The sequence below is a fragment of the Phyllopteryx taeniolatus genome, chromosome 19 (assembly GCF_024500385.1).
Source record: "Phyllopteryx taeniolatus isolate TA_2022b chromosome 19, UOR_Ptae_1.2, whole genome shotgun sequence".
Lineage (NCBI taxonomy): Eukaryota > Metazoa > Chordata > Actinopteri > Syngnathiformes > Syngnathidae > Phyllopteryx > Phyllopteryx taeniolatus.
Window position 1 is genome coordinate 8,682,174 of NC_084520.1, and position 19,290 is coordinate 8,701,463.

The 19,290-nt window shown below is 40.4% G+C and overlaps 1 protein-coding gene and 1 long non-coding RNA gene across 2 annotated transcripts in view; one reads left to right on the forward strand and one right to left on the reverse strand.

Moving 5' to 3' along the window:
* The window catches only part of LOC133469556 (uncharacterized), a 39,473-nt gene extending 38,135 nt beyond the window's left edge, over positions 1-1,338 (forward strand). Inside the window, exons 2-3 of the long non-coding RNA XR_009785730.1 lie at positions 386-426; positions 545-1,338. This is a non-coding gene — a long non-coding RNA (uncharacterized LOC133469556). The remainder of the gene's footprint in view (positions 1-385; positions 427-544) is intronic.
* The window catches only part of LOC133469555 (heparan sulfate glucosamine 3-O-sulfotransferase 3A1-like), a 34,816-nt gene that overhangs the window by 2,932 nt on the left and 12,594 nt on the right, over positions 1-19,290 (reverse strand). The window lies entirely within an intron of this gene.

The following is a 19,290-nucleotide window of genomic DNA, read 5'->3' on the forward strand; positions in this document are numbered from 1 at the left end:
TGCTCCCAAGGGGCTTTTGAAAGAGGATACTGTCGCTACCATACCATGTGAAGCCCACTTATGAAATATTGATACTCTAAAGAAGGGCCTCTCAGCATAATTGATCACCTGTTTAAACTAAAGATGAACAACATCACCCCTGCGCATGTTTTACTCACTTCTTGCGCTTAATCATCAGGTTTATTTGAAATAAGTTGGCGGATGTGGGGGGAGCTAAGCAGTTCCACTTGTCCAGCCGCTGATTCAAAACCTCCCTGAAATGAAACCCCGCTGATGAAAGCCACTTCATAAATCCAGACTCAAATATTTACGCCGACAAAGCTGCGCTAAGACATTTCCTTGGCAAAATACATCAACGCCCCTTTCTGCACTTTCCCTTCACCAGGGAGGCTCGGCGAGGGAGAACGGCGACCCGAAGCAACACAGGTAAAATGCAAGCCATAAATAATTAACACTGCTCCCCACCCCCGGTATTTAGAACCTCTACAGAATGCAGTTTTAAAATTCACTAAAGTACAGAATGCAAATGTCAATTATTTATCAGGGTCAGCAGGCGAGGACTAAAGCTGACAAAGTGGCCTGGTCGAACGGCCCCCTAAGCAGCCAGCCAAACTCAACTCTGAAGCTTCTACATGTTAGCTGCCTCTCCAAAAGTACCTGGTAGTAGGGTTCAGCAGGCATTCCTTTGGACACAAGTCGCAGTTCTACAGTATGTTTGGTTTGAAACCTGTGACTCAAAGACACCAACATAGATTTCTTCTGTGTCACGAGGTACAGGAAACAATACAGTGGATAAGAATGATGAGAGGAATTTTTGCCATTTGCGTCACTTTCTAATGAATAATTTCAGCAGGATGACCCTAGTGCAGATCAAAATTTACTGATCCAAAACCACAGTGGACCCAAAATGAAGGGCCAGGATTTTTTGAAACCCAACTTTTTTTTAACCCTAATGAACACAAACCAATGAGCCCCTTCCACACTGTTTTTTTCAAGCCGGGAATTTTCCGCCATTTTACTATGTTGCTTGTTTTGTGCGAACACCGCAGGGAGTGGTGGGGGTCAAAGTCGAACCATGAATTTCTCTAAATGTGAACTGCGTACTGTGGTGGCATGCAATTCAGTACCCAATACACCCGGTTGTTAGACACGTATTGTATATATCATGGCAGAAGCTGTGCCACTCTTACACATACTGTACAAAACACAAAAGTTATTGCGTTATTTGACAACATGCCTTCAAATCCTAAGAATAACCACAGCAAGTCATCTATGGGCTAATGCTAGCTGACCAGCAGTCACTGCTACGCATGCTCAAAATGGATGAAGCTTGAGACCTGAGACCTGATAAAAACTGGAATTGTATTTTTTTTTCATAAGAAATGGCACTCAAACTAAATCTTTGAAGACGTACATGTTTTATTTATTTTTTATTTTATTTATAACCCTATATATATATATATATATATATATATATATATATATATATATATATATATATATATTATTTATAACTCTATTCTATATATATATATATATATATATAGGGCAGAAATCATTTGGTGGTCATCAATGTATGAGTAACTGTATCTCTGGGCTCATGTCAGAACTATGAGCTGCATCGGGTCTTGAAAGTCCATGGACCTTGCTCACCACACGGGTCCCCAGACAACGTGAGAATGAGTAGCGTCACTCATTTCCAAAAAACAGCTATGCCTGCTGGGAATTCCCACATCAAGCTTGTTGTTGTCGATACTGATAAATCACCTTCTCACCACGAACGCACTTATTCCAGCTCGAGGAAAAGCGCCCTTACGGCAACCTCACACGAGAACATTATTGGGTGTATGAAAAAGAGATGAGACTGCGCTAAAGGAGGCATTCATATTTGATGGCGAGCATCACGCTTGTTCTGTGGTCAATGTAGCAAAGGCACTAGTGCCGTTAAGGACCACTCAGGGGGGCGGGGCATTTTCAGGGTCAGTGATGAGGATGGAACTGTGTGGCGTGCGACATGAAACTAAACAAGCGTATTCGGGGCAATATAAATTTTATAGTTATCGCAAGAAGCGTTTCAGGTGCACCCAGGAAGTGCAGTCATGGGAAATGGATACAGTCTCCTCTGCTTTTCTGGCAAAGAGGCATAGCGGTACAGGTGGCATTTATTTACCTGTGCTTTTTAGACAAGTAATCAAAGTGGGACATTGTTGCATCTATAGTGCATGTTCAAACGGCCATTGTGGTTTCACACATTCAGATAATTAAATTGGTGGCGACATTAACACCAGCATCTGGGGCAGGAACAACTGTCCTGAAAGCCTCGGGTGTTACACAAGGTTTATTGTACCTTCTGCCATCTTGTCATATCATGTAATTGTTCTGCCTGTCACTATGCATTGTTAATACGGATAGTTAAACAAAGATGCATTATTTGTAGTAAATGGATTGCTGACCATTTTCTGTGAGTGAATTTAATAATTTCCGGTGGCACACCTGATGATCTCTCAGGGCACAGTGGCTGGTAATCACTAGTTTAAAGTACCGATGCAGATGGGGGTGTTGGAGTTGACCCTGAATTTGCAGACTTCCGATGTAGTATCCGAGACAGAACGCCACCAGTCGAGACCAGCGCCTAACACGTAACACTCACTGGCAATGGCTGTTTGCGTTAAAAACAATTGTAGCTGTCGCATTCGATGCTTCCACATATCTAATTACTCCTCTGCGCCGAGCTGCATCGGCGACGTGCAGGTGCACTTCTGACGTAGCAGTGTCCCGCTTCAGTGATTTCTGTCTGCCGCATAAATTCCTGCTCGACCGTTGCAGCTCTGATGCTACAACTGGGAAGACAAAGCCGGCAAATTAATGGGTCGAATTCAACACGACTATGACCATTTCTTTCAACACAAAGGGCCGTGACCAGTGAGTCTTGGGTGTTAAAATTCACGTTTTGGTTGGAACTTCCCGCTATCCCTTCTGAAGCTGGGGTCGACTTCAACCTCCTATCTTGCATCCTTACCCTAAACACAGCTGAGCAAACCATCATAGATGGCAGAAGTGAAAGTGGCTATGGAGTATTATTGTAGGACATTAGCAAAGAAAGAATAATCAAGTTGTGGAGTAGGCCCGGAAAAAGGTGTACATTTATTTTTGGCTTTTAACAATTTGAGTCCTAGTAGGCTGAATGGAACAGTTCACCCATCATTTCCAAAGTCTCTTTCACGCTGCCTTCTTGGCAAATTGGTGTATCAGAGGCTTAACAGTAGATAACCTTCCTAAGTGGGACAGTGCGTGTGTCGATGCCGATGTGGCTTCTCTCATTTAGATAATTAGACACGTGGCGATTTCAGTGTCTGGGCAGCTACATTTGCTTTCAATGCTAAGTGCAGTCGGCAGCCTATCTCAGGAGTTTGTCTTCACACTCTTAGCTTCCCGCTAGCTGCAAAGTCATGGGTTGAATTCAAACCACCCATCCTGCATCGGTATCTAACACACAAGGTAGCGAGCCGGGAAATATCCCCCTTAGGTGACCCGTTTGCAAGGGGCTAAATCATCCTGCAAGTAATTTGCAGTTTGTTTTTCTGCTCCTGGCTCAACCCTACAGTTATAAAGTTGTGTATATGTAGTGTATGTATTATGTATAATCTAGAAGCAGAACAAGTTGTGTTCACTTACAATCAAGACCCAGCACCACTAAAATCTGCATTTTCAGGTCAGTTCCTCACCTCCCGGAGAGACTTTATCGGCAGCGTCAGTGATGTAAGAAATTGTTTTACTGCACCTCCACGTTTGACTTTGATGTCTTCATCCAACCGCTTTAAATCAAACTCACATCTTGCTGGCTCGAGTTTTCGTTGGGAGGTGAACAAGAAAAACAGAGAGAACAAGACGACTTTTGGAGGAATTTGGATGCCGGCGCAGGAACGTCTTATGAACCTGTCAGGACTTTGGTGTCACAAATGGAAAAGGAAGGACGGGACGCCAGGACTTGCTGGTTCGAAGGCATGCCCATGCTTTTTCGCAGGCAAAATCCAATGTACACACTCGAGCGGAGCGCATCTTTCAATGCTGCCTTTGTGGTATAAAAGAAGTGGTCTGATGCATCGCTCGTTTCCCCCTTGCTTGTAAATTAACGTGACTCATGTCTGCCTGTCATATGAAAGCCACAAAATCAACGCCTACATGCACCACCGGGTCTTACGGACAATACGGCAGCCACCTCCTAGTGTTGTCCTTCCAGGAAACGAAAGGCTTTGGATTGGAGCCAGTGTCTTGTCAATGGACAAGTGGCGGTAAGCAGGCAGGAGTGCTTCTCCCTCGCATGGCAGGCCTTTTGATTAATTTTCCTTGCTCCTGCTGCCAGGCAGGCATAAATACACTCACACCCGCAGCTAGCTCCCCTGCCACTGCCAGCAGATAATCATCTTGTAATTGGCTCAATATTTCTGCTGTTTTCCGGCCAAGCAAAGGCCAGCTCGGCGAGGCATGGACCCCGCCGCATATTTTCCAGGTCAGTGGATGTGAGCAGAGGAGGTCGCGGCTGTGATTTAGAGTAATGGCTGCCGTGCGGTGAAGGGGAAGCCCGCCGCTCTGGGCTTTAAACATTCAAGCTTTTACCTATCTTGCATAACTGTGGCAAGAAACACAGAATATAATCGTCATTCGTCAAATTTGTTGGCTCATTTTAATTGAAACTCAGGTTCATTTCAACATGTGAACACTGCAAGCGAACGCTGGTGTGGACCAAATCAAACCAGCGCGAGACTGTTCTGTAAGAGGTGGTCTCGATATCTGTCAAACTCCAGCGAGTTTGTGTGTTTGCAGAGAGGGATTCTTCAGACTTTTTTGTGGACCTTATCGTGAGAGACAGTCCTACTGAATTTCATATTTATACGTGAAACTGCCTTCAGGTGCTGAGTTTTCCCAAAATTCTGGTGGCTTGAAATGGCATAAAAATGAACCCATTATGGTTCCTTCAAACCAAAACTGGAGACTTCTTGTGTGTTTTAGGACACAGGGTCTCACCCATGATAGACACACCTACCAAATTTCGATTTGCTAGGTGAAACTGCCTTTGGGGGCTGGGGGAAAAAAAAACAAAAAAAACTCCAGGGTGGGCACTATCGAGACAATTGGAAACCCCTGAGCTATTATCTATCTATCTTTGTCTTTACCAGAAACCTTTTAACAGTAAAGTTAGAGAGGTATTCCCAATCTTCAGTATGCTATATTATAATATGGCTTGGTGTTTTTTCTACTTTTCCTTGTCTTTGAAGTTTTTTTTAGCTTTGGTTTTATTTATACACCTGTCAGCAAACATCTGGACATCATTCATCATACTCAATCAAATTTGAATACAAAACTAACTCAATGGAAAATATACATTGCCGGCCGCCCAGGCAGCTATAGGGTAGCAATGACATTGAGGTAGTGCCTGTTTTTCTCACTTTAATAGCTTCAATATATGTTATCTGTCGCCACAACACATTAAAATGGATTTATGACACATTTGCTGTCCATTTATTTCAATCAAACTGTGCAGTTTCAGTGTGTCAGCGAGGGGTTGATTCTTGGACACTTTATCCCGAAACACACCAGATTTTCCAACTAATCCAAATAAACCTTCAAAGAACAGGCAGCATTTTCAAAATGTTTAAGACGTTAAAGAATATTCGTCATACTTCTCTCAAGTATTTTCGACATCAGTTCAAATGTGTCCTATGCGATACATTTATCATGAACATACCCATCAATCTCACTATCAACTTCCTGTTATTCTCAAACTGACTTTTTCTTTGACTTATTTTTCCGCCCAAGTGACGTTGTTATCTCTGTTTGCTTCTTTATCCCCTTCAAAAAAGCTTGTCATTTCCCCGGCGGATGACTCTTAGACGGCGTCGCCACGTTTTTTCCACGACGAGATGATGGCTCTCTTATCTTGTAATTGTCTCATCTCTCCAAATTGCTTCCTACCCCCCCCCCCCCGATTGGTCCCATGTACCACTCCGCTTGTTTCCTGCCGGGTTGGAGAGTTTTGCTTTGTTTTTTTTGAAAGCTTATTCTGTCATACTGCTTATCCACTGAGTGGGAACTGAACGCATGCTGAGTGAGTAAACCACTACACTATCAGTGACCCTTCTGAGAAACTTTATATCTCAGAGTTGGGATATTTTCTAAAACTCCAAATAATCTTCAGTTTGACTCCAAAATGTCAAAATAAAGTCCCAAATAGGTTAAAATTCCTCAATTTGGGAAGGTCATAAATATTTATTGAAGTTTATTTATTCCTTACAATCCAACTCCATCGCGAGGTGACATCCTGTACTGTGCAAACGTCTGAGGCCATAATGATCATAAATAGCTAGTTAGGAGGCCACTAAGTAGAGCACAGACCTCCACCGAGGCTGAACTGAATACAATTTATAGAGTTTATTTTGGTTTGTTAGTCCAATTCTTTGTTAATTTACAATACTTTGTGGTTAATCCAGGATGAAGAACAAACAGTGTGTGCCAAATATGATTCACTTTGTATAACAAATATCACCAAAATGGATTTAAATATAATGGGTTGTTGAAATGTAATTGATTGCTCCATCATACACCATTCCTCTACATTTTGTAGACATTTTTTGTGTAAACCAATAGTATTGAAATTATGTATTTGTATTTAATGAAGCACAGCACATGTACTTTTTAGCTTGCTTGATAGTAAAGAAATGCTCGATCAACTAAAACAAAACTAAAATGTGTGAACAGCAAAATCAAGCATAAATGGTGTGTTTAAAAACTTTTATCCCTTTGGGGTTATATTGAGATGAGATGATCATATTGTTTGAGATGAGCCCAATATCGGGCTTGAATTAAATCCAAGAAAATTGTTATCTGTATGTCTGAAGGGTTTTTGCCAAGCTAGACTTGGAAAAACTGCCGTAACGTAATGGATGTGCTTTGAGGCATGCTTATTTGCTTTGATGCAGTTGTCGTTGAGGTTTGAGTGCATTCAGTATCATCCTAATGGATATGTTAATTTTTTTTAATGGCAAATTATAGCCCTTCCATAGAATTGTATGTTTTTTTTTTTTGTTTTTTTTTTTGGGAGCCCAATATTGTTTTTCAATCAAACCCATGGAAAATCAAATTCAGTTGTTGTGAATATTAATTGTTACACGCATAGTCGCCAGGTTTTGACCCAGACACTGATTCAGTCTTTTGCTTGATGAATATCTCTGATATTGTGAATTATTTATTTATTTTTCCCCCATTTCATAGTGGAAGCAGTGTAAAGGGGGTGCGCCATTGCTGCCGGGATGTTGGAGGCGTTTTGGGGAAAGACATATAATAGATGTTTTGGAGTGACTTAAAGAAATACATACAGTAATAGATCGGGGACCGAGGTACGAGCCCCCCTGTATAATAACAAATTAATGTTGTGTTTTGGTCATGGGTTTTAATGTTCGCGTGAATCAACACAATGCCTTTTTTTAAAGGGTGGTAGCAGTGTGTGCGCACCATTTCTGTAGTTAAGGGGGTACGTGGCTTGAACAAATGGGAAAGTACGCCCAGTACTACACTTGGTAAAACTGCCCTGACCTGAATGTGCTTTGTGGCATGCTTATCTACTTTGGTCCAGTTCACTTGGCGGGTTTGCCAAATGTGTCCACTTGGCATCTTTATGCAAATATTCATTTTTATAATGGAGTTTTCCTCTGTCATGGGGGGGGAAAAATCCATAGAAATAGCCGATGTTATCCTTCTGGCTTCTCACCACGTCAATCCATCTCAAGAGGGGGCTCCACTTGGAAAACTTCCATCTTGCCCTCAAATGTTAGGGGCTGATGTGGGAAGGGAAAATAAATAATCAGACGTGTGCTGTATGTGAGAGATGGATTATAAATTGACTATGAGAAAAAATATTGTATCACACACTTTCACAGTAGAAATAACATCTTGTAAAAATAAATCCTCACCTTGCCCTCTGATTTATCTTCATTTTTCTTCCCGTACTGAACGAGCTGCCGCCATCCAGTTGAGTAAAATTTTTATAGAGTTAGCTTTTGCCGGTGCATCCTTATAAATTTATTTATACAACAGGATCTGTCTTTTATCCACCACGCTGTTCTGTGCCAGTCAGTCCCCAGTTTATTGCATAAGGGAGGGGGGTAAAAAAAAAAAAAATAAAGCTTTATCTTTACAGCAACATGCACAGTGAATTATTCAGATGGACGGTGTATCAGCGAGGTGCGGCGTGAGGAAGATGGCTGAGGGTGAGAAAGGATAAAGGATAAAGAAGCACATATATGTCATGACTCAACTTAGACTAGCGTGCCTGGAGTCTGGATGAACTAGCATGTGTGAAGCTACCATCCTAATAAAGTCACATGCAATTCCACTGCTTATTCTTGCTGCTTTTGTTCACATTCATCTGCATAAATATTATGCATACTATATTCGAGTATTCAGCTTCTGCTGCTTCCAGCATATATCGGGTATGTGTTGACTGCTGCTATTTCTGCTGCTTTTCACATTCACCTATGCATATACAGTATGCATGATATGGTATAGTATTTTGTTTCTGCTGCTAACATAATATGTATTCATACATGTAAATTATAGTTTTTGCTGCGTTCAATGCTGCTATTTTTTTGTGCTGTGCCTACACATTTGCAAATATTGTATGTATAGTACAGTATAGTTTTCTGTTCCCAACGGTATATACAGTATTTATTGATACTAGGGCTGCAACTAACGATTAATCTGTTGATTGTTTTTGATTAATCGATGAATCGGCTAAAAAAAAATAAAAAATAAAAAATCTTTAAAATTTCTGTCCATTTATTTATTGATCCAGTTACTGGTTTGGTTCATAACATGTCAGACAATAGGGAAAAAGGTTGATCATTGTTTTCAAAAGAAAAAGCAGATGTTTGCAAATGTCTTATTTTGAATAAATACAAAGATAAACAGTCTGCTTTCATGGAGGATGACAGAAATATGAGAATATTTACTGTTGAGAGGCTGAAATTCCAAGGATTTGGACAATTTGAAGTTAAACAAAGTCTGTGTAATCGATAATCAAAATAGTTGTGGGTTAATTTGATAATCGATTAGTTGTTGATTAACCGATTAACTGTTGCACCTTTAACTGATATATGCATTGTATAATACTCTTTTACCAACTCTTTCCTACAGTTGTGTTTTTGCCGCATGCAACGCTGCTGACTATTCTTTCTGCTTTTTATATCCACATCTGTATAGAATATCTCTTTATTAGTGTACAGTTTACCACTTATATCCGCATGTACAGTATATCAGTAGTAGTACATGTACAGATGACAAATACACTGCTGCTTTCAGTCTGCTCAGTCTCATTACCTGGTCGTTATATTGGTTGTTTTCTCACGCTGGTAGCTAGCCGTCCAACTCCAAACCAACAGGGGGCAGCATAATAGCAGAAAGTCAGAACATTTGCATGTCATAAAAGTGTTCACCTTCTTCTCACAAGCTAGCTAGCTTAGTTTCAAAAGTTGTCTTTAAATGTATTGTTAATTTTATTTCCTCCCCAAAATTCTGCTCAAATTCTGAAATGTTAAGGACAGCTAAAGCTTGCTTGCTACTTGAGGAATTAGCATTATAGCCTGCGCGCTATGTACTTTTATACCATGCTATTAAGCTATTATGCACCCTATGCACTCTAGCGGCCCACTATGAAGGCATATTCCGAGCCCTCACATTACTTTTTCATACTTCCCTGACCCACTTTGCGGCGATGACACTCGAGCAGGATTAGCTTCACTGACACTTCCTCCCTTTGCCAAGTCAGCTTTTAGCGGGCTTAAGCGGCTCGCGGGGAGATAAGATACCTTAACGTTTAATAGCAAAGCTTATTTTTAACGTATTGTGCTCCTCGGGAACGTTGGCTTTACATGGTCAATGTGGCGTCATTAGGACCAGCACCATCACCAACCCCCCTGCCACCCAATACTTTCCTTTCTAGTGCCTGAGTTAATCTGAGGGTGTTAAAATGCTGCACATAAGCCTGATTTGAATACATCAAGTAAAAATGATGAAGTGCACAATAGAGCCTTTAGGGTTGGGGGGGGGGTGCTGCCGCTCTGTGATAATTAGCCAGCAGCTTTTGTCTTTGTGACGGTTACCATGGCGGTATGTTCCAAAATGAGCCTGTTGGTGTGCAAAACTTAAACGTTAGTGCTCCAGTGTGATAACTGATCCGTAAGCCGCAAAAAGTGTTTCACTGGCAAAAAGACAATCCCATCCCATTATTCCTTCCCTCTTATTTCCTATTGCTTTCACCGGAAAATTCAGAAATCCTTTGCCGCACCTCTTATGTCTTAACCTCCCACCCACCATGGGGTTTTAGGTTGCTCTTCTTAGGTCAATGACTCAATTGGTAAAGACTTGACTCGGCGAACCAGAAGGACTAACGATAGACTAATAAAGACTGACTACTGACCAAGATCCATATAGACTGGAACTTCCTGAAGCACATATCCAATCATATGTGGTTGTTTCAGAACCTAGGGATATTATTAAGATATCTTCTAATTAAAGAGAGGTCTTGGCGGTGCGCTCGGATTAGTCTTGGGTCCTGTCATAGTGTCCATATTTCTGTCCATCTCCTAGAATCTTATGGATACAGACCAAGCACCGCATCCGATTTCACCTTCTTCCTCCGCCATCAATGTTTTTAGTCAAAATCTTCTTCTTTGTATTCTGAAAAAATCTTTGGTTCAGAACGAGCAAAACTGGGCACACATTGTTTTCACATTACAAAACAACTTGAATACTGACACTGTACGTGTCAGTGGGCCTTTCAAACTGTTGCTGACTGTCAAAACAACTCAAGATGTTTCTGTCGTCTGTGGACTCGCAGTGCAACTCTTACTTTTGCTTTCACTTAAATTTGTGCGGAAAAGAGAAAAATGTTTTTTTGTTTCGGTGTTTATTTTACTTCCAGTATCCAGTATGGTCTATGTAAACAAAAGTACTTACTGTTACAGCAAATCGTTTTATAGTTTATGTTCATACCTCCACCAAGGAAGCGGTTTGTTTCCTTAGCCTCTTTTGCTTTTCCCCGAGTCGCTATTCTGTTAAAGGATACCCGATAGGGAAGAACTGAAGGTGACCCGCAAATTTTCCAACTTCAGCGATCATATCGGAGGCGTAACGGACTGTAAATGGGAAAAGTGTAAAAGCCAGGTGTGATGTTTAACAGACTCACTTCTTGCACCCTGTTGTGTTAAAAGCAGTTGTCGCTGTCAGGCCATTTGATGTCCATCTTTACGACTTCAGCTTCTCTCTCAAGTAACTTTATTCTCATAAGCTTACAACTTTTTGTCTTGGGGGGGGGAAAGCCGCTTTTTTCATGACAACTTTTTATCCTTCGCAACATTGACTTGTCTTTTAAGATTGTGACTTTTTTTCTTGTAAAATTACAACTTTTTCTCACATTTAACCCCCAACCTTATGACATTGTAAAATTTGATGTTACAACTTTTTTCTAGAAAAATGAAACCTTTTTTCTTTAAAAATACTGTAAACGTTCTGATAATACAGTGCCGTGAAAAAGTATTGGCCCCTTTCTCGTACTCTTATATAAAACGCTTTATGTCAGTTGTTGCTGCTGAGGATGACCCAACCAATTATTAGGTTTAGGGGGCCTGTAATTCTGTTTTTTTTTTCCCCAGTGTTTTTTACGGTACTGTGTATCAGAACCCACGGGCCGCCGAGGGCGAGAGAGTGAAACCTTATCTGCGTATGAAAGCGAAGAGCCGAAGCTCAGCGAAAGCCAAATATCTGACAGTAAAACTTTTAAAACAGAGGCGTGCGCCTTGCTAGCTGAGGAGCAACAAATTTACGAGATAGCTAAAACCCGCCGGTGCAAATCACCCAGCTCCAGTTTCCCTCCAAAGCAACGAAAGTCGAGGCGGGCGTGAGAGTCCAGCATGACACGGGTGAGCGTCAAAGCGATTATGCCGGCTCTTCTTTTCCGTGTGTTCCGCCATTCCCCGTCCCATTTCTCCCAGGCTCGGAAACACAAAGGGCCTGGCAGCCTCCATCGCTTCCCGCGTCCTGGTGCCAAGCCACTGCGAGAGCGCCACAGACAGGATTAGCAACTACGGATGCTCCCCACTTAGCACAACTCGACCTAAACCTAAATGGGAATTGACTAAAATGGGGGGGAGGGAACAAACAAAAAAACTAACCCTTAATATTCCCACATTTTCCTTGGGTATGACTTTACTCTCATAAGATTGACTTTTTTTTACATATGACTTTATTTTTGAAATGAAGTGGGTAAACAAATGTGTTTTGAATTAGTGAGCAAGCGTGACAATTTACTGTCAGCAAGCAAGACTTCAACAAGCTAGCATTCTAAAAAACTAACGTGGTTCATTCATTGTGGGCATTTTTGAAAAAAAACCATAATTGTAACATCACAATAATTTAAAATAGTTAAAATGTCAACTTTTTTCTTGTAATATTACTTTTTTTCACATAACAGTTTGACTTCTTCCCATACAATTACAGATATGCAAGTTTTTGTTTGTTTTCCCAGTAATTTTATTACTTTTTCTCCTATCATTGTCACTTTATAGATGTAAAAATTCCAACTATTCTTGCAATGTTAGACCTTTATATCTTGGGGAAAAAAAAAAAAAAAAAACTTTTTTCCCCATGGCTAATACATCAGTCTCATAATGTTCAAACCTTTCTCTCATAATGTTACATCTATGTTTTCTGAACAGTAAAACGACTTTTCATCTGGAAAAAAAAGTCTATTTTCTTGTAACATTACCACTGAATTCTTGTAAGATTGCGGCTTCTGTTGTAAAAATTTGTGACTTTTATCTCATTACATTCTGATTTATTTCCCTCAAAATGCATCCATAGTGAGATATACATTTATTTATCATAATATTACTACTATAATTTTCTTTCTCATAACACGACTGTTCTAAAAATACAAGTTCATTCGATAAGTTACAACTTTCATATCATTATGACTTTTATTCAGATTATGACTTCAGTTTTCTGGGGGGGGATAGTAAACTGCTGTGGTTGAAGAGTTAACTGCTGAGGCCTTATGAACTCTGTTGCGATGCAAAACAGCAGCACCTACTGCGCTACATTAAAGAGTGGAGTCTCTGAAACATTTTGCCGTAACAGTTGGGAAGTGTTTAAGGTCACGTTACACCAGACTAACAGAGCGGAACGTCACGGTGAGAAAAAGGTGAAAAATGGTCCAAGCCAAACCGCAGCTAGTGGTTGCCGGCGGCTCAACCCCAATTAACCCCCTGCCCATTTTGTGAGAAAGCAAGTTGGGTCTCATCTTCTTGCTTCCCAGACTGTAGTGAGGAAACGCCATCCCCGAGGCTGAATATGAAGCGTAACAGAGGACGGTGGCATCTGATCCGCCGCTGACAACGTGCTAATGTTTTAGCCTGTCGGGCCTCGCTGCGCGGAGAGGGATGGCGTTAGGAATAAAATGGCATGACGGGGGCCTGAGGACAAAGGATGCAGTGTAGTGCAGGTCCACCTCCCCGTGAGGCGTCCTAGCCCTCTCACGTTGCTATGAGATAAATATTAGAAACAGCTCTCAGAGTTGCATCAAAGTTACTTTACACAGGAGCCCATGGAAAAAAATACTGCAATGTATTTTAGAGTGGTATCATTTACTGTATATGAATCGAATTCCTAACCCCAATCCTAACCTATACCTTAACCTAAACCTAATCCTAAATCTGTCCCATCCTAATCTAAACCCTAACCTAAACCGTAGTCCTAAACATAACCACAACCTAAACTCTAACCTAAAACTCATGCAAAAAAAAAATATAAATTCCGAGGAGTGATTTAGCGAAAGGTGAATGAAGCACAACTAAGCAATAAAGACCATTCATCCATATAGCTTAAAACCAATGTCTTTTTTTCTAACACACAGTCTGTGCGTTGCCGTGGAGACGGTAAATGAGGCGTTCACAGACCCATTAATTGACGGTATCAATCAGAAGGATCTTTTTCAATATTTCTCTTTGACGCCATCGTCCTAAAAGCGCATTAACATTGAGAGAGAATTCCGCCGGGAGATCACAGCAGTGTGATAAAACTCTCCCGGGCTTGAATGACTGATGCGGGCGTGAATGAACGCTTCTCTTGTCCACACCGTAATTAGAACAATGAATGTGGAGAGCGCAACAACAGCCATCCTTCAGAAGATGCACAATGAGAAGAGAAGCAGCTAAGCCAAAAAACGAGACGTACATTAACGCCGCTCATTTTGCCGACAGTTGATGCTAATGTGTAGCGCTGTCAGACACATTAGCATGAGGACTAATGTGCTCACAAACACGCATAATCGTAAAAATAAACAAGTAAAAATCTGCATTTCATGTGCAAATGCAAACTGTCCGTTATGGACTGTTTTTATTTTTTACTATTATTTTTCCGAGTATTAAATTGCATCAATTTCCACAGGAATAATCAAGTATAGTTTTTCTTTCACAAATAACAAAATACGTGCTTCCTCTAGGGAAAAAATTCCCTTTTGTCAAAACATGTTTGTGAACTATCCAAATTACAATAGCATACTCTAGTAAAATGAAACGTCACACTGCATGGCTCGCCTGGTGCTTATGCTGTACATTTCAAATCCCTTTAAAATGGACACCTGATTTTGGCAATGTTCAGCATGATTGACTCACCATCGCCTTCCATCGGGCTCCTTTTTTATCATTCGGAAAACAATGCAGAAATTATTCGGTTCATGTTGTCTGTTTATTAGCGGGAATTAAATCCGCTAGTCAGAAAATGTGTTGTATATAGCAACTGAATTGCTCAATCGGCAACACTGACTGCTTTTGTAAATCAGCTTCTCAGCTTCAAAATATCCATTTGGGGGGGAAAAAAAACCTTGCAAATGAACTCAAAGTAATCGATAGAAGTGAATCTATTTTTAATTATTTATTTTTTTTGCATACTTTAGTATCTTTGTTTCTGACCTGCATCGTTAAAAAAAAAGAAAAAAAAAAAAAAAACAATTCTACAACAAATTTGTAAGACATGTTTGTGTAGCTTTAATATGACCCAAAGATAAAATCAGCAAAGAATAAAGTTGTGGTCATGATCTGGATTAATTTACTATATACAGCTAAAAGAAAAGCATCAAAACAAAAAAACAAAAAAATCATACATTTATTTGACATGTGGCATTGAACATCAAAATTCCAGGAAGAATTGAACAACTTGATTTATACATCAAAAGGGACAGCAATTTTGATGTTTTTTGCATATTTTTGTATCGTTCTTTGTGACAGTAAATTCCATGGGTCGATAGAATTTAAAGACTGATGAAATAAGTTGGGCTTGGATCCTGATTTCACACTCTGAATATCCCTATTTCAAATTCTGAATATAGTGTTTTATCATCTTGCTTTATTTTTATTTTATAGTTATACATTTTGAAACCTGGTCATCACACTCAAAAGTTGAGTATTAAATTTAGCTGGTGGCTTTTTCCAGGGCACATTTTACTATTTTGTGCATGCAAGAAGAAGCTGGCATAAAAGGTTTTGTGGGTGCGGCGTGGCGAGTGGGGTGGAATCCCGGCTGCTGGATTCAGGCCGACCAGCGATTAGAAACCAGAAAAAGTGTAAAATAACACTTGGCGCCGCCGGGCTGCTGATTGGAAAATAGTGTGACGGTTATAAATGGTGTGTCACAGGACGGGTCCACGGCGGCCGTTCACGCAATGTTTCACCCAGTGCATAGTGGTGGTGGTGGGGTGGAAGGTGGGGGGATTTAGCTTGACAACTTCAGCCTAATTACGCCGGCTTGTCTCAGAAGGTCCATAAATCAACGCCTCAGGTGAATCCTAAAAGAGCACAATGGATGTGGTCGCATCGCAACAGACTTAATGGGTTTCTTACTAAGGGTGAACAGGTTCTCAGGCAATCATGGCAAGGCTACATCCCATTTTTAGAATATTGGACATGAGCTGTTTTCATTGACAACATCCAACTTCTTCAGAGTGTTTATACAATGACATGCTGACAGGTAAGGGAGCAAGGGGGTTGGGCATCAATTACTCAGATAAGCAAATGATAATAAATAGCTCTTATCAAATAACTGCCTCTTGATCTGCGGCAAAGGGGGACAACTAGAAAAAGAGATTCTTCCGTGTTATGAGGGTCTATAAATCGTGGCGACAAGCTGACTGGATGTTGATGTAGAATTCCGGGAAACAATGGTTAATTAAAGCAGAAGAGTTATTGCATGTACAGTATACATTACTATCAGGAGGTGGGGCCTTCATCATGCGCAACATGTTTGGTCAAGATCTGACCTTGTAGAGTGGACTTAAGAGGTTTGCATTTTATGGCGAGACATCAAACTTTGCGACATCCACACGCAATGATGAAAACTCAAAACGGCTTGCAGTTTGGCATCATCCATCTGTCCACTACACATGGTTCAAATTTGGTAACAATCTGACAAAATATGATCTTCCGAGACAAGTTAAATTTTGAATGAAATGTCCATATTGACCATAAAATAGTTGCTTTAAAACAAAATGGTTGACTTCTTATTTTTTGTTGTTGTTTTTTTTTTTTTGGGGGGGGGGGGTGGGGTATGGCTTCATGCAAATTTTTGGGGGTGTACTCATTATAAACAAGCCTACCGAATTTCATATTGCTACATGAAACTGGTTTCAGGGGCTGATTTTTTTATTTTATATATATATATATATATATATATATAATTTCCTCCCCCATCACATAGGCTGCTACTGAGTCATCAAACCTTGCTACCATGTTCTGCCCATATGAGACATAGGTCTCCCATCAGTCCAAATTAGAATTTGGTACTGTAGCAATCGGAAAACACCTGTAGAACTAGTTTGTCTGCGAAGTACCCTTGAAAATGGCCAAAACGACCTTAAATGCCTGACTTCCTGGGTCTTTTCAGGCATTGCTTCGTCAGACTTTTTTATGGGTCTACTCATGAGAGACACACCTACCTAATTTTACGTTGCTCAGTGAAAATGGCTTTGAGGTGACTTCAGTGAATTCAAAAGTCATCAGACTTAACTGCTTTCATTTATGAACATGAAACCTAGTAGGCTTGTCTATCATGAGTAGAGAAGCCAAATAGTCACAAGCACCTACAGTATACCTGGAAAAAAAAATACAGGAAGTCCGCCTTTTGGTTCGAAGCATCCATTCTACAATAGGGTTAGGTATTTTTTTGCAGGTGTCCTTGGAAAAACTAATTTGTCCACGACATTTTTCTAATTCCTACTAAATTTGAACCACATCGACTAGACAGATGGGCTATTGTGGGTGTGCAAAAGCATGGCTCCAAAGTTTGATGGCTCTTGAAATTGATTTGTGACACTCTTCCCCCCCCCCCAAATTTTTAATGCGGCTAAGTGAAAGTGCCTTTGTAAGCTGAATTTTCCACCCAAAATACTCGTGCCCTTGAAAATGGCCCAAATGACCCCAAAATGGCTGTTTCAAAGCAAAATGGCAGAGGGTCTATCAATCCTGTGTCTTTTCAGGTACAGCTTCTTCCGACTTTTTACCGGATCTACTCGTAAAATTAAATTTCGTAAAATAATAATTTCCTCAATCATACATTATTTTAAAAACTGTTACAAAAATGATCCCCTTGTCTACGAGGACATAGCATAAGAAAGAATAAAAGTAAACCACTTAATATGTGAACTGTGAACATGAGGCCGTCACGTGGGAAGTGAGCGCCGCCGTTAATGGACACTGTCGCAGCTTCCCGGTGAATAATGCAGCTTTGCTAATTGGCCGGGTTAATAATTTACGTGGGTTGGGGGGCGCGTACTTTGTGGATAAAGAACACGCAGGCGTCTTGTTTGAGAACATCCCACTCTCACCCATTCTGTCGCTCCTCCTCCTTATTGATGACTTGGTAATGACGGCGAGTAAAATGTTTGCAAATCGCTGGGAAGACGCCCACTCCATGCCCGAAGGTTGAAATGACTTATTAAGGGTCCAAAATGGTGGTCCAAACAATGGTTTCCCTTGTGTTGATTAAGTGTCATAAACACTTGGAAACAACAACTGTGTTCTTTCCATTATGTTCATTGTAAGATGCGGATGCCGCATATCACAGGACAGAATGTTTGTGATCCAAATAACGGTGAACAATTTTAAGTTTGAGATGAAAGTAACTTTAAAAAAAATTTTGTGACATAAATAACTACAAAGAATTGTACGTTTGTGAGTCGAGTGACCGTAAATAGTATGTGTGTGATCCTATCGAATGTAAACAATACTATGTTTGTGATCCAAGTTAACATAAACAACGGTATATTGGTAATCGAATTAGTCATAAACAATTGTATGATTATGATCCAAATAATCATACACAATTGTATATTAAGTGATCCAAGTAGCATTAAACAATTGTAGGTTTGTAATCCAAGTGACAGCAAACAAAAGAATGTTTGTGATCCAAGTGATCGTAAAAACATGTTTGTGATCCAAACAGCTATTCAATTTTTTGTTTGTTTGTGATCCAAGTAACTGCAACTAATTGTATGTTGGAGATCCAAATAACAGTAAATAACATCGAGCCACCTCATGATCACCAATTCTTGACAGTTATTTGGATCAAAGAAATATAATTGTTTACAGTTATTTGGAACAGAATGTACAAGACTAACCTTGGGCAATGAGCCACATGCTGCTTCACTGTGTCCCAAAACGAAGACACAGCTGGATCATTTATCTAGAGGCCAGGGACAAGATTTTATGCTGCTCATAAGCCAGAAGGATGCTAGCGGATGGGAGAGAAATGATGGGCGTGGAAAAGGAGTAGTACACACGGGTGGGTCGGAAAAATGGATTTGACCGTAAAGGTGATTTAAACCCCCGTTCTTTGAGGTGTCCGCTTTCCACATAAAAGCAGACCATAAAAAGGAAGGAAAAAAAGTCTTCCGGGCGTGTGGGGTTGACACCTTGACACCAGGAAACAATAGGATCAATGAGTCACTTCAAAGAATTTCTGACCAGCCAAAAGCTTCTGATGGCGTTGGACAAAAGTAGACCAAAAAAATAAAAAATTAGTGAGGCTAATTAAAAAGACACCACTTCGGTTATTATTCTTAGGCCAAATAAATCACCTAATTTAGAGCTTTTCTATTCTCAAAAACTCACCACATTTTGCAGATGTGTTCATGATGTCAACCCTAGTAATAAAAATTCAGCCCACAAAGCCATTTTTACGTCGCAGCGT